Here is a 15829-nt window from a genome sequence, read left to right as displayed (position 1 = left end):
ATGTCATTGGTAAATGCTTTACATTTATCCCGTTTGGGGTGGTTTTGTTACTGCCTTGCAGACTGACCCTATCACATGGAAAATTGCACGATTGACGATATACTTCAGTGTGGGCAAATTATTTTTTTCTTTTGTCTCTCCCCTTCATGCTCCATGGCAGCCATGGCCCACACAGCACCAGCCGCGCAAACTCCATCAGTGGTATTGGAGCGCTTGTCACATTGTTCACACTGTTACCTAATAAGAGTAATTTCTTTTGGCTCCCCCTTCGCACTCCTTAGCTTTCCCAAAAACACTTTTAATTAGTAAATGCTTTACTAAAAAACACAGCAATCCCAGGTTTTTCCGGCACAGGTTATTTCTAGGTCCCCACACTAGGTTAGTGGGGACCCCAAAATAGTAATCCTTCACACCATTCAGTGTCGTTTTGAGCTCTCTTACAGCTGGAACTTTTGTTTTACAACTGGGAGAGGTTTGTGTTCTAAGGGCTTTAGTATTGCATTAGGCTTGCTAGGCCTGAAAATGTGTAAGGCACTATGGGCCAGATGTAGGAAGGAAAAAATGTGCAAGTCGGAAATTGCAATTTCCGACTTGCAAAATGGGATCCAACAAAAAAATGCAACATCAATTTGCGACTCGCAAATGATGTTGCACTGCAGATTGCGAGTCCGCTGGTAGCGAGGTCACTTTTTGCGACCTCGCTAAAAACAAACTCGCAATTTGCGAGTCGGGTGTCGCAAATTGCGACTGTGCCACAAATTGCATGCAGGTGCAGAAAAACAGTTGGAAAAACACTTCTTGGCTCTTGCTGATGACATCAGAGCCAGGAATTCATCAAATACACCTGGGAGGAGGGAGGACCACACCCTTTTCAAACTGCTGAGCAACTACCTGGAGGAACAGCTGCAACCATGGAAGACACAGGCAGTGCAGGAAGGAAGAGGAAATGGAAATTCTCTGAGAAGGAACTTGAGGTGCTGACAGAGGAATGCTGCCAGCACCATGACCAGCTTTTTGGAAAGGCAGCCCTGAGTGTCCCAGACACTGAAAAGAGGAGGATCTGGCAGGACATCCAGGAGAAGATCAATGCCATAGGGGTGAGCCACAGAAGCATCGGCGTAATAAAAAAACAGTGGTATGACCTGCGCTCCAGGACAAAGGAGAGGGTGGCAGAGCGCCTCAGGGAGATGAGGGGCACAGGAGGAGGCCGATCCACCATCCCACAACCCACAGCCATGGAGGAATTGGTTGAGCAGACCCTGGAGCCTGAGGCAGTGTCAGGAATGGGAGCACTGGACACGTCAGCGCAAGGGACATCAAAAAGTGAGTTCCATGAAACATGCATGTACACCTATAAATGCTATACCCACACTCACCCGGTACACAGCAGCATGCACAACCAGACTAGCTCTATTCCAGACTAGCAACCACCAGAATGGTGCATTATGGGCAATGTAGTACAGTAGGCAGCATATAGGCAAATGTTTATTAGGAGGCAAACAACAGATGTTACATACTGACAGTGTGCTCCCTATGTCCCACAGGTCTCCCACAAGACACCCCCACCAGCCACCCCATCCAGGGTGAAGACAGCAGGCCACAGGCAGGGCAGGAGGCTGCAGCAGCCAATACAGGGCACAGCACCTCACCACCACAGCTCCCTCCAGATGAAGAAGTGGACATGGAGGAAAGAGACACAACACCTGGTCCCAGCCACACTGTGAGACAGCAAGAGCCAGAAGCACCACTGCGTCGCAGATGCAGAGTCCAGGTCCAGGTAGTGGCCCAGGAGGATCTATGGGACACATCCATGTCTGCAGTTGAGGCATCCCTCCTATCTGGTCAGCGCCTGCAAACAAGGCAATTGAGGATTATTTCTGGGGCAATGCAGAGGATAGAGCACAATTTCACTCTTGCCCTGGCAGAAGTGAACACACAGTTCACAAGACTGAATGACAATGTCAGTGACCTAGCACTATCAATACGCCAACTGGTGACAGAACTGGTGGCAGAGAGACAAAGTGCAAGGTGCCATGAGCGCCAACTAGTGCAGAGATTGGACCGCATGGCAGCATCCATTGTTCGTCTTGCAGTGAACACCACAGGCCTGTCGCGACGGACTGTGAGCCTGCAGGTGGACCTGGGCCACTTTGCAGGGCATGTGGCACGGGGACTGGGCCGCATTAGCCACGCTCTGGACATGCTGGAGGCCAGGCAGGTGGCGAGGGGCACGGCTGAGACACCTCAGGACAGTGAGGAGGGGTCCACCATCATCAGCGCTTCTGCCACAGACACACGTGTATTGCGGAGTGGCAGTGCACATCAGGGGTCTGCTGACCCACCTGGCACGAGCCATGCTGGGCGTACCAGGAGGAGGTGTTAGGCCCAACCACTTCAGGACTCATGAGGCACATGGAGTTAATGTGTCCTCATTGAGGGTGGACATGTGCAGCCCCTTACCAACAGTTCAGTTCTTTAGTTATTAGGCTCAACTATTAAAATGTTTTGTTTGATCAACTTCACAACTGGGCTCTTTGTGTGTGACATTAGTGTGTGTGGTGACAGTTACCACGTACCTTCCAAAGTATTGGTTTGCAATGTGGTCCCGTCTCTGTCTGCCTTGATTTGCAATGCTTCTATCCCTAGGCTGGCGATGTGGTAGCTCTTGCTCGTCATCCTCCGAATCTGGGTCTTCAGTGGTGAGATGTAGCCCACGTCTGGTGGCAATGTTGTGCAGTATAGCGCATGCGCCAACTATCTTGAAAGCTGTTATTGGGGCATACTGGAGCGCACCTCCACTTCTGTGGAGGCATCGTAATCTTGCCTTTAACAGTCCAAAGGTCCTCTCTATGACATTTCTGGTCCGCCTATGTGCACTGTTATATCGCCTCTCATTCCTATTGTTGGGTGTTAGGTACAGGGTAAGCATCCATGGTCGTAGCGCATATGCACTGTCACCTGTTTGACAAAAAATAACAATGTTAGCAGGGCATGGATGGTTTCTACAGTGACCTGTGTGTATGGCTTCAGGGTGTAGTCAGCAATACCTAATAGACATCCGTCTCCAAACTCCCCACGTTCTAGGCGTTCGTGAATCCCACTGTGCCTGAAAATGTAAGAGTAATGTGTACTCCTTGGAAATGTGGCTACCATGTCAGTGATGACATAATGGGCTTCACATACCACCTGGATGTTCAGTGAGTGGGTACACTTCCGATTGAGGAACAGATACTCCAGATTTGCAGGAGGGCATATTTGTATATGTGTCCCGTCTACACACCCTATTACATGTGGGAAGTTGGCAAGTCTGTAGAATTCCAACTTGGTGCTGTTGATTTCTGCTTCATTCCTGAGTAGGTATATGTATCTGGACATGTGTGTGAGTATGGCATCTAGGAAACATCTGAAGAACCATGAGAGTCCACTTTGGGATACCCCACCTGCCACAGCAATGACCCCCTGATAGCTACCCGAGGCTAAGAGGTGCAGTGAGCATAGCACTTGCACATGTGTGGGGATGGCGCTGCTGCGCACAGTCTGGCATTGAAGCTGCGGATTGAGTAGTTCAATTAATTCTAATATTGCTGCACTGCTGAGTCTGTATTTGTCATAAATCTCCTCCTCTGTTTGTTGGAAAAGTGTCTGCCTGGTTCTGTATATCCTCCTCCTTTGCTGTGTGGCGTGGACTCTCCTCCTCCTTGCTATCACATATATTTCAGCCATTTTGAGTAACCTAGATGCCTTCTGGGTCTCCTTTTATACTTTGGTTCTGGTTACCACTTGCTCTGAATTAGTGGTAATTTGGGTGTGCAAAATGGGCTTTTTGCAACTAGTCGCAATTTGCGAGTGGCTTTTTCATATGGTTTGCGACTCGCAAATTGCGACTTCCTATTTGCGGGTCGCAAAATCAGGTCGCTATTTTTGCGAGTCGGTAATGGCTCGCATCGCAATTTGCACTTCGGAAATGGGATTTTTGCATTCCATTTCCAATTTTGCGGGGTCACAAATTGCGAATCGGGTCATTTGCGAATCGCAAAAGTTAGCTACATCTGGCCCTATGCCCTTTAGGGGCTAAGAATATGGTTGCACTGCATTACATTCTGTCATTCTGTTTTCATGTGGTTATGCCCTCTAGGGGCTAACTAAATGGCTACATGACCATGTTTCTTACAAATACTATTTTTATTGTGGTGTTCTCTAGAGGCTGTTCTGAGCATTACAGTCAACATGCTGGAATATTCGGTGCGCTTGGACATAACTCAGCCTGTGGTGGTTCTAGGACAATGGGACCACGTCCATTCACCACAACGTACTCTTTCTTTCTAGATCAAGTCTGGGTCCCCACAATAGGTTAGTGGGGACCCCAAAATAATAATCCCTCCCACTATTCAGTGTCTTTTTAATTTCTCTCATGGCTGGAACTTTTGTTTTACAGCTGAGAATAGTTTTATTTCTATGGGTCTTGCTTGTAATGTCATTGCAGTAGGCCTGCTAGCCCTGAAAACGTGTAATGCACTATGCCATTTAGGGTATAAATATATGGTTACATTGCATTACTTTCAGTGATTTTCTTTTCATGTGGTTATGCCTTCCAGGGGCTAACTATATGGTTACATGACCATGTTTCTCACAAATGCTGTTTTCATTGTGGAGTTCTCATGGGACTCTCCTGAGCATTGAGGTCTAATGCCAAAAGTGTATTTCTGATAAAGGTTTTATTGCCTTTATATGATCATTGTATATGTTTTATTAATCTCTTTGTATTGCAATTATGACCATGATTCAGGCTGCCTTAACATCCTTATTACACTATGACTGTTTGAACACTCTTTATATGCTTGGGTGACCCTTATACTTTATTTTTCGTGGTACTCCTCTATGGCTATCTTGTGTCTTTATCGAGGGAACTGTGTTAGCCAGCCACCAACTTTGATGGTGGGGTGGCGAATGTGTTATTCTATTGGAATTAGCATGGCAGATTTAAATTAGGATGCTCAATGTAAACATTTTCATTTGGGCTGCAAATAGAGGAAGAAGGTGAATGGAAGTGCTTTAGTTATATGTACGGCCATTGGAATTATGTGGCAGGAAATGACTGAATTATTAGACAGGGTTGACCAATTTGTGTGACAAGAAAAGTCCAGTTTTGAATTTATGACGTCAGTAGCTCTAACTCAAGCCAATGTGAGACCCATTGCATTGTAAATGCTTGTTTTCTGAAGCTTACCAACTGGTATTATTTAAACCGCTCTGGAGTATAAGAAATTGGGCCCCTCGCACCATCTTGGCTGCCGAGCATCTGCTAGTGCTTGCGACAGATGTTCATTAGAGTTCTCAGTATCGTCAAATCTGTGCTCCCTGTCTTCATTCTGTAGATACATAAACACATATTGCGTATGTGAGTTGGAGGCAGTCTTCTTTTGAATGTGCCCTTCGCACAACCACACAGTGCACAATGCTGCAGATGCATGATTCTCCCTCACTCCGATCAGTCAGAATAAGATTCAGGAAGGTATCAGTAAAAGCTGGCTAGGAAATTGGCCCTGTTGGGTCAGCTGCCGGAGACAGGATGACCTTCGGAATCAGATGACCTCTCATACAAAATACAGAGGGGACACATATAAAGAACATTTGTGAGATGAGCTCGTTTAGACCCTCTACTCAGGTAGCCTGATCTGTATGCCCGAGGGAGGATCGTCTGTGGACTTGTCTCATGGTGTCTCCATACCCCGAATTATAGGGTTCACTGATAATGGATCAGTTAAGCACAAGCTAGGAGATATGGGGCAGGGTATCACCAAGCACACCTGCGCATCCGGTGGATGGGCTGAAGGTGGAAGTTGTGCGGGCAGGAGCACAACTTCCACATGTTCCAGTACCACAGAGGAGGCATACGATTATCCCCTGGCCTAACCATACCTTACCATGACCCCCAGACCTCTAGCCCCCACCCCCCAACCACCTCTCAGGCTCCCTACCCCGCCCGGCATTTTCCACTTCCTTTAAGTATAAACAGTGCTTTAAATGGGCCGGTACTGACTGGTACGGAGTACCAGCACTTTAATATTTTTAGAGGGAGAGTACCTGCACTTCTCAAGAAAAACGTAATCCTTTTAATTGGAGAGTACTGGTAGTTCTAAGAAATAATCAGGTACTCTGGTACAGAGTACCTGAACTCTAATTTCCCATTTCAAGCACTGAGTGTAAAAAGATGTCAGCAGGCTTGTCCATTAAAGCAGGGAAACACAAGAAAATGACCAATTATTCCTGGGTCCATTCTGGAGAGAATCACATAACTGCCGGATGTTGATGTGGAGATTCGAGCTGCAATCGGAAATTCCAGTCCCTCGGTGCTCCCGTACCAAAATCCAGCAAAACTGATACTAAATACTGTCTACCGGTGAAAAAAAAAAAAAAAAACAAGATGCTTACCATTACCTCCAAATTTAGTGTTCTGTATAATTAAATGGAAAATAGCACGAGTGGCGTGTGGTAATCCTTTTACAGCACATTACCTCCATTTATTTCCATCTGCGTGTAGGCTGGAGGAAATCAATAACTGTAATTCAGTGACCAACAGTGAGTGCGCTCATTTTATCATAGCCAGGCAGCCCTATAGGAACATGTAGGGGGAACGGAGAAGATAATAAGACTCTCATAAGTGCAGTTAATTCATTTTCATCCAAGGACTAGTTGACTTCGGAGAAAGGGACCAGTCTGACTTCCATACAAGAAGGACTCGTATAATAAAGCAGTTGGACATCATTATATGAAAGGCTTAAGAAAGAAATGCCCTTTTACGTAGGAATTGATTGACTTTTTCTTAACACTTACAGTTCTTGATAACCTAGAAAGCAAAACGCATTTACAAACTAACATGTTAGAAATTCGAAAAGATGCTCCGTGATAAAATGTGCAAACAATAACGGCTCTAACATCTCGGGAAAATACCTCTGTGGTGTAGGCGTTGGCACTGGGGCGAATGGAGCAGGACATTAATAGAACACGTTTGCAGACGGGTTTATTGAAGCCCTTTCATTTCACATCTTCTGGCATTACGTTACTTCTCTTTTTTCTGTTTCAATCCTCCAACTGCGCACTCCGTCTTTTATTCTTTTGTTTTTATTATCGGGAGGGAAGGTTGCTTGGACCAGGAGAATTCTGGACGAGAACAAAGCAGGCAACTTGCAGGACATGGGAAAGTGGAAATAGAGAGACACGGGGCGTGGAAAGCAATAAACACACTTGTTATATCCACTGCCAGATGGGCAATAAACATACCCTGAACGAATTTACGCACGGTCCTGGGAAAAAAATGGACAAGAGGGGGGAGTGGTGGAACCCCAAAGTTAATGGCCGCTAAAATAAAGCACAGTTGACGTAAAGGTTGTTGTTCCATCAGGGAAAGTTCCACAGCCTCTGATGCACACGAGAATGCATTGCACGCATGGGATTAGACGTCCATATTTCCACTCTTCCTGCTTGCCCAAAGAACTGGAAGGGTCCCGAAAATACACTGCCCCAAATGTTGGAGGACTGGAGTTAGAACAGTACATTTCGCTTCCTACAAACAGTTGGACGTATTTCTGTGTCATCACCCCACCCATAACCGTGAGGGCAAGCATAGAAATATGGCAACTTTTGGGAAGCACAACAAACTTAGACGCTTCAGCAGTTTGAACACCTGGTTAAGAATTGGGCTAAATGGCTCTGATGTCCCAGCATCAAATAAGTGTGTCAGAGAATATAGTGAAATGCTTGTAGCTAAAGATATCTATCAAGGAATGGCCGAATCAAGTATTCTAGCAACACAAAAGGAAGATGAACGGAGTGCTGAACAATGCAAACACTCACTCCCAGTCACAGATCTGGGTTTAATCCATTGTTCTTTTGCTCACCATGCCACCCCAATTTAGACCCAGCCATATGCAAATCAGTCTTGACCCTGTTCCTCAAGGGAACAGTCCAGCCTGAACTGCCAGGTCATGTCCTCCATGGACCAGTAGCAACCATCCTGGGACCAGTTTCAGGGTATCACCCTTCATCAGCCAGGCTAGCTTGAATCCAGTGGCACAGTGAGCACAGGACCCACATCTGCGCATACCCTTCCCAGTTAGGGCAACTTTAGCAACACAAAAGGATGATGGACGGAGTGCTGAACAATGCAAACACTCACCTCCAGTCACAGATCTGGGTTTAATCCATCGTTCTTTTGCTCACCATACCACCCCAGTTTGGACCCAGCCATTTGCAAATCAGTCTTGACCCTGTTCCTCAAGAGAACAGTCCAACCCGAACTGCCAGGCCAGGTCCAATGTGATTCAAGTTAGCCTAGCTGATGAAGGGTGATACCCTGAAACAGGTCCTAGGATGCCTGTTTCTGGTCCAGGAAAGACCTGGCTTGGCAGTTCGGGCTGGACTGTTCCCATGAGGAACAGGGTCAAGACTGATTTGCATATGGCTGGGTCCAAACTGGGGTGGTGAGCAAAAAAATGATGGATTAAACCCAGATCTTTGTGACTGGGGGTGAATGTTTGATTTGCTCTGCATTCGATCCATCATCTGTTTTTTTTTGCATTTGTTGCCCCAAGTGGGAAATGTATGCCAAGACGTGGGTCCCGTGCTCACTGCGCCACTGGATTCACGCTAGCTTAGCTGATGAAGGGTGATACCCTGAAACCGGTCTTAGGAAGCTTGTTTCCAGTCCAGGGAGGACCTGGCTTGGCAGTTCGGGCTGGACTGTTCCCATGAGAAACAGGGTCAAGACTGATTTGCATATGGCTGGGTCCAAACTGGGGTGGTGTGGTGAGCTAAAAAAATTATAGATTAAACCCAGATCTTTGTGACTGGGGGAGAATGTTTGATTTGCTCTGCATTCCCTCCATCATCTGTTCTTTTTTTTGCATTTGTCGCCCCAAGTGGTAAGGGTATGCTCAGACGTGGGTCCCGTGCTCACTGCGCCACTGGATTCAAGCTAGCCTAGCTGATAAAGGGTGATACCCTGAAACCGGTCCTAGGATGCTTGTTTCCGGTCCAGGGAGGACCTGGCTTGGCAGTTCAGACTGGACTGTTTCCATGAGGAACAGGGTCAATACTGATTTGCATATTGCTGGGTCCAAACTGGGGTGGTGTGGTGAGCAAAAAAACAATGGATTAAACCCAGATCTTTGTGACTGGAGATGAATGTTTGATTTGCTCTGCATTCCATCCATCATCTGTTCTTTTTTGCATTTGTTACCCAAAGTGGGAAGGGTATGCCCAGACGTGGGCCCCATGCTCACTGCACCACTGGATTCAAGCTAGCTTTGCTGATGAAGGGTGATGCCCTGAAAATGGTCCTAGTATGCTTGTTTCCGGTCCAGGGAGGACCTGGCTTGGCAGTTCGGGCTGGACTGTTCCCATGAGGAACAGGGTCAAGACTGATTTGCATATGGCTGGGTCCAAAATGGAGTGGTATGGTGAGCAAAAAAACAATGGATTAAACTCAGATCTTTGTGACTGGGGGTGAATGTTTGATTTGCTCTGCATTCCATCGATCATCTGTTCTTTTTTGCATTTGTTGCCCCAAGTGGGAAGGGTATGCCCAGACGTGGGCCCCATGCTCACTGCACCACTGGATTCAAGCTAGCTTAGCTGATGATGGGTGATGCCCTGAAAATGGTCCTAGTATGCTTGTTTCTGGTCCAGGGAGGACCTGGCTTGGCAGTTCGGGCTGTACTGTTCCCATGAGGAACAGGGTCAAAACTGATTTGCATATGGCTGGGTCCAAAATGGAGTGGTATGGTGAGCAAAAAACAATGGATTAAACTCAGATCTTTGTGACTGGGGTGAATGTTTGATTTGTTCTGCATTCCGTCCATCATCTGATCTTTTTTTGCATTTGTTGCCCCAAGTGGGAAAGGTATGCCCAGACGTGGGTTCTGTGCTCAATGCACCACTGGATTCAAGCTAGCCTAGCTGATGAAGGGTGATACCTGAAACTGGTCCTAGGATGCTTGTTTCCGGTCCAGGGAGGACCTGGCTTGACCGTTCGAGCTGGACTGTTCCCATGAGGAACAGGGTTAAGACTGATTTGCATATGGCTGGGTCCAAACTGGGGTGGTGTGGTGAACTAAAAAACAATGGATTAAACCCAGCTCTTTGTGACTGGGGGTGAATGTTTGATTTGCTCTGCATTCCGTCCATCATCTGTTCTTTTTTGCATTTGTCGTCCCAAGTGGGAAGGGTATGCCCAGACGTGAGTCCTGTGCTCACTGTACCACTGAATTCAAGCTAACCTAGCTGATGAAGGGTGATACCCTGAAACCAGTCCTAGCATGCTTGTTTCAGGTCCAGGGAGGACCTGGCTTGGCAGTTCGGGCTGAACTGTTTCCATGAGGAACAGGGTCAAGACTGATTTGGATATGGCTGGGTCCCACCTGGGGTGATGTGGTGAGCAAAATAACAATGGAGTAAACCCAGATCTTTGTGACTGGGGGTGAATGTTCGATTTGCTCTGCATTCCGTCCATCATCTGTTCTTTTTTGCATTTGTTGCCCCAAGTGGGAAGGGTACGCCCAGATGTGGGTCCCGTGATCACTGCGCCACTGGATTGAAGCTAGACTAGCTGATGAAGGGTGATACCTGAAACTGGTCCTAGAATGCTTGTTTCCGGTCCAGGGAGGACCTGGCTTGACAGTTCGAGCTGGACTGTTCCCATGAGGAACAGGGTCAAGACTGATTTGCATATGGCTGGGTCCAAACTGGGGTGGTGTGGTGAGCAAAAAAACAATGGATTAAACCCAGATCTTTGTGACTGGGGGGGAATGTTTGATTTGCTCTGCATTCCGTCCATCATCTGTTTTTGTTGTTGTTGCAAGAATCAAGTATTCTAACATCATGCTTTATCTCTAATAAAAGCAAATTATGCCTTTCACTTTCGCACTTCTCGAATTGTTTCTAAAGGGAGTGGGGGCTTCTTAAACAGGAAAACTGGATAGGAAATGTGATAACGGGACATAAAGCCTTCTTGAGGTATGATGACTTGCATTAATGTGCACTGTGCATTCTGCAGCATCATATGACATTGGGCTAGACCTGCGCGGGACCTTTCTCACTGAGAGCTGCTACCACTGGGAGTGACACTAGACAAGGGTAATTTCTTTATATTAAGTAAACACTTTGGGGGTCATTACGAGCAAGCGGTAACCGCCGTGCGGCCGCCAATGCGGCCGCACTCCCGCGGACCCCATTACGAAATCCCCACTGGGCCGGCGGGCGCAAACCAAGTTTACGCCCGCCGGCCCAGCCGGGCTAAGGCGGCAAAATAGGAGCCGGCTCCTAATGGAGCCGGCGGTGTTGCGGCCGTGCGACGGGTATGCAGACAGTGAAAAGCTGGCCGGGGTCCTGTTAGGGGGCCCCAGGACACCCCTTACCGCCAGCCTCTTCCTGGAGGTAGGGAGGTCATAATCCCCAGGGCAGCGCTGCTTGCAGTGCTGCCCTGGCGGATTATCACCGCCGGGGCTAAAATGGCGGGAAACCGCCGGCCCCGGCAGTGCGACCGCGGCGCTACCGCCGCGGTCGTAATACTGGTCTCCGTACCGCCAGCCTGTTGGCGGTACGGATGCCACATTACCCCTGGCGGTCTCTGACCGCTAGGGTCGTAATGACCACCCTAGTCTTTATTAGACATGAAATGACTTGTGCCAGTTCAGTTGTGGCACTGTACTCCTTGAGTTTTGATCTGAAGGAAGGGGCTGGCCACTGTGAGATCTTTATTTAATCTCAGTTAAGAGCTCAGCAGTTGACAGGTCAGACGTGAATCAAAGAGATTTGCTTCTAGGGATACCAAATGAAATGAACGAAAGTGAACTAGTTCTAGTTTCTAGAATTCCTCAGCTATCCAGAACTAAATGTTGATAACACACACAAAAGAAGGGAGAGACATATATCCGCCTTATCCATCTTCACAATTAGCAACATTTAAACACACAAAATGGGAAAAGGTGGAAAGGCAGATACTCCCTGCAAGTTGTCACAGACCTGCCTTAGTGAGAAACAGCACTGGGTTATTAAAAACTGCCCTCACCCACTAGTCATGGCATGCTTCATCTTCGGGATATTGCTTCAACATCCCTGCGATAACCAACATCAGTGATGGAGCAAAAGGGAAGGGGTATGGACAATACAAAACATAAATCTAGGGATCTATTCCGCAGAATGCATATATACATTAAAACTATCTTGTAGGTATCCTCTTCTAATTTTTTTCGTGGGTCCCCTGGTTAGGATTAAAACCTACACTTGCAGTGGTGTTATTGGGGAATTATCACCCAATCACCCCTGCCATCTGCTAGTATTTCAACATGTTTCAGTCATTTTACTCTGCCATTATAGTTCTGATGGCCTTCATCAGGGCAATGGATTCCTCTATCATCACCCCGTACCTGTACTTGTGTTTTATTTGGCAATGAAGTTTCTTGGACTCAGTGGCCCCTCACCAGTACTCACACATTGGAAAATACCTAGTAAACAAACAGACAAACCAACAGGTAAATATGTACAGACATAAAGAACCAGCATGTTTCCACCCCTATGTGTGAAATATATACATATGGTAATCAATTCTATGCAACCAGATAGTCCCTCATCCGGACTCTCCATTCCTCCTTTGTGATTAACAATCCGTCACCCAGGCACTCAACCGGATACAAAAACTGTGAAAAAAACAACTTGTGTTCTGGATGGTCGCTTACCGGGTTTCATAACCCCTGTCTCTAAAACTGGAGTCCCAGTGGGAGAGCCTCCCGGTAGTCACACACTGCTGCATAGATCAAGACGCGTATCATTTCATAGCGTTATTGTGGTAGTGCTCGTTCAATCACTATAATGAGCCCGTTGTCCCTCGGTATCATATAATCTCGACCCCACCAATCATTGGTTCTCTTTTCTAATGTATGCAAAGCATCCCTTCCATTCCTTCACTGTTCCCCCATTAAGGACTAATCTCCCTGACATTATAAACATCCCATGCATTCCTCCTCCCGCCATCACTTCCTTCTTCAAGGGATCAACGACTCCTCACCCCACCACCTGCAGCTCCATGAAGATGCTGGTGTGGAACTGACTCCATCTTTTGTGGTACCATTCCCATGCCTCTTCCCTCATGTCATGTGCTCCAGAAGTAATATGATCTAACTCCACAATGGGGCCGCTATCTTAGAGTTGTTCCTCTCCTACATATTGGTCATGCACGCTCCAAAATAATGTGTGTTAAAGTGGGTTGAAGACTTGCTGAGCTGCCCATAATAATACACACATTCACTCTAACTACTTAAAATGTGTGTTCTTTCATCTCTGTAGTCACAGTTTATCAGGGTCTAACTACTTAAAATGTGTGTTCTTTCATCTCCGTAGTCACAGTTTATCAGGGTCTTGTCTCCCAACCGGCCCTTTTGTAGCTCCTGTTTATTATAACCACACACCTGTTTTCAGGGTTTTAACAAAGATAGTCAATGCCCTATGAAATAGGCGCTATGGTAAAAAGAGGAGACAGGGAAAAAAGAGAGTGGGAGGGAGAGGGAGAGGATGGAGAAAAAGGGAAGAGAGGGGTTGTTTGATTTTTTTATACCTGGTGTAAAAAGTTATACTGTCATGAAGGGAGAAGCATGTTTACACTCGTAACTCTTATGAGTGCTAATTACCCCACAGTCAGTAGCCCCAGTGTCCTTATGTCCATCACATTTATCAAAATCATCCCTACAATCACTGACAATATCTATATTGGTGGTAAGAGAAAGAACATCTTAGAATAAAGGGAGTATCTGCCTCTCCTCCTTATCCCATTTTGTCTGTTTCAGTTCAAACGTTGCTAAGCATAGGATAAACTATCTTCTACTCATAATGTGATTATTGGCCAATGATAGATGAGATTCACTAAATCTGTCAGCTCATTTGTTATTATCTTCCAAGACAGTTTATGATTTAAGTTTATGAAATATTGGCCCTCTCAAACAGAATGGACTAACTGGTAGTGCTCTTACAAGTGTGTTTTTTTTTTTTTTTACAGTTTTATATAGCGTGAACTCAGCACAAAGGTATTGGAAGGTTTTTCATGCGCATCAGTTACGTTACACAAGGACATGTTCCTATTTGTAGGCAAAGGGAGATTAAGTGATGTGCTCAGAATCATAGGGTGATGAACCAATGTCAAGACTCAAACCTGCTTCCCATGCTCGTATGGCTGCAGCTCTGGCATTTAGCCACATCCTCTGTTTGAAGGGCAGGACATGCCAAAGGTTCAATGTAATTTCCCACTAGTTTAGTATGGGTCTCTTGATGCTCTCCACCCTGCCAAACTGGCCTCCTAGTAGATTTGTTATTCAATGTCTTAGTGCTGTCACACCTGAAGCTCAAGTTGTGTTTCCTTATTCAATGTCTTGATATTGAAATATTACAGACTTCTGCTGTCGGTAGAAAAAGATATAGAAAGTAATTAGACATCACACCAGAAGTAGTTGGACTCAGATATGCAACCAAATGGTTTTCATAAAAGAATCAAATGGACTCCATTATAAAAAGCAACTTTTCCCCCACATGAGGATTATTGAACACTGACACTTACATAATAAGCAGTTGGACACCCATGCAAGACATTACTGTAATTTCAGAAAGAAATGAGTTGGAGTCTAATGCAGTGGTTCCCAACCTGTGGTCCGGGTATCCCTGGGTGTCCGTGAAGCCTCCTGAGGGGGTGCGTGACTGCTTAGAAAATGTAATAATTAGATTAGGTCCCCAGCTTTCAATAATGACTCAGTGGGGGGTCCCTGGATTCCAATAATGATTCAGTAGGGGTCCCCAAGTTTCAGTATTGATAAAGTGGAGGTCCACAGAAGTCAAATGGTTGGGAACCACTGGTCTAATGCATGGGGCAATTGGACATCTATGCGAGGATCAGCCTGACCCTCTTTATAAAGGCCAGTTGTCCTGTCACGCAAGGAGAGATTACAAATAGGGAGTAGATGGGGTCCGAAATAAACAAATACTTGTTCTATTATTTTAAGAGCATCTGTGCTCTGATATGGGAAGCCACTGGATTATCCCGTAAATAATGTTTACGTTTTATAAATGGAGTAGTTGGGCCCTATTCTACATAGCATTTAGCCTCTATTTTAAGAAGTTATAAAACTCTCTTATGAGAAGAGTAAAAGGTTAATATTAGAAGCAGGTGGATACTTACATAAGGAATTATTAGACTTGTCTATAAAAAGTAGATGGGCATTCATATGTAGAACCATTGGATGACTTTTCAAGAAACAATTTGACACTCATAAGAAGCTTTGATGCTCTTTCATCAAAGGTATTTATCTTAGATGTGAGGAGGAGTCATACTCTTGTAGAATAAGCAACTTGCTTGACTCTCTCATCAAGAAAGCAATTATCTTAAAGGACATAGTTGGTCATGTATAAGGAGCAGCTTAACTCTTTTATAAGGAAATTAGACTCTGTTGTCAAGCAATATTATACAAACAAGCTGAACTATCTTTTAAGAAGAAGCCTGTCCTGTATCAGTCTCCCAGGTCCTTCAATTAGAAGCAATTGTACTCTCGTACAACAAAGAGTTGAAACAAAATTGAATTGTTTCATGTCTTCCCAGTGTCACAAAGGCAACTTATAATGATGTTACATTGCAGATCGAGCATGTGCCAGGCAGTCCGGTACAATTTGTTTGTTTAGCCAATCATGAAATAGAACAGAGGCCCCCCCAAAGACCTTGGTCTACGATAATTTATATAATGCTAGATGTGTAATGGTACTTTCACTATTCATGGTGTTGGACCTGGACCATTCT

Source organism: Pleurodeles waltl, chromosome 7 (assembly GCF_031143425.1).
Source record: "Pleurodeles waltl isolate 20211129_DDA chromosome 7, aPleWal1.hap1.20221129, whole genome shotgun sequence".
NCBI classification, from domain to species: domain Eukaryota; kingdom Metazoa; phylum Chordata; class Amphibia; order Caudata; family Salamandridae; genus Pleurodeles; species Pleurodeles waltl.
The sequence above is the reverse complement of the archived record's forward strand: the minus strand, read 5'-3'. Positions refer to the sequence as shown.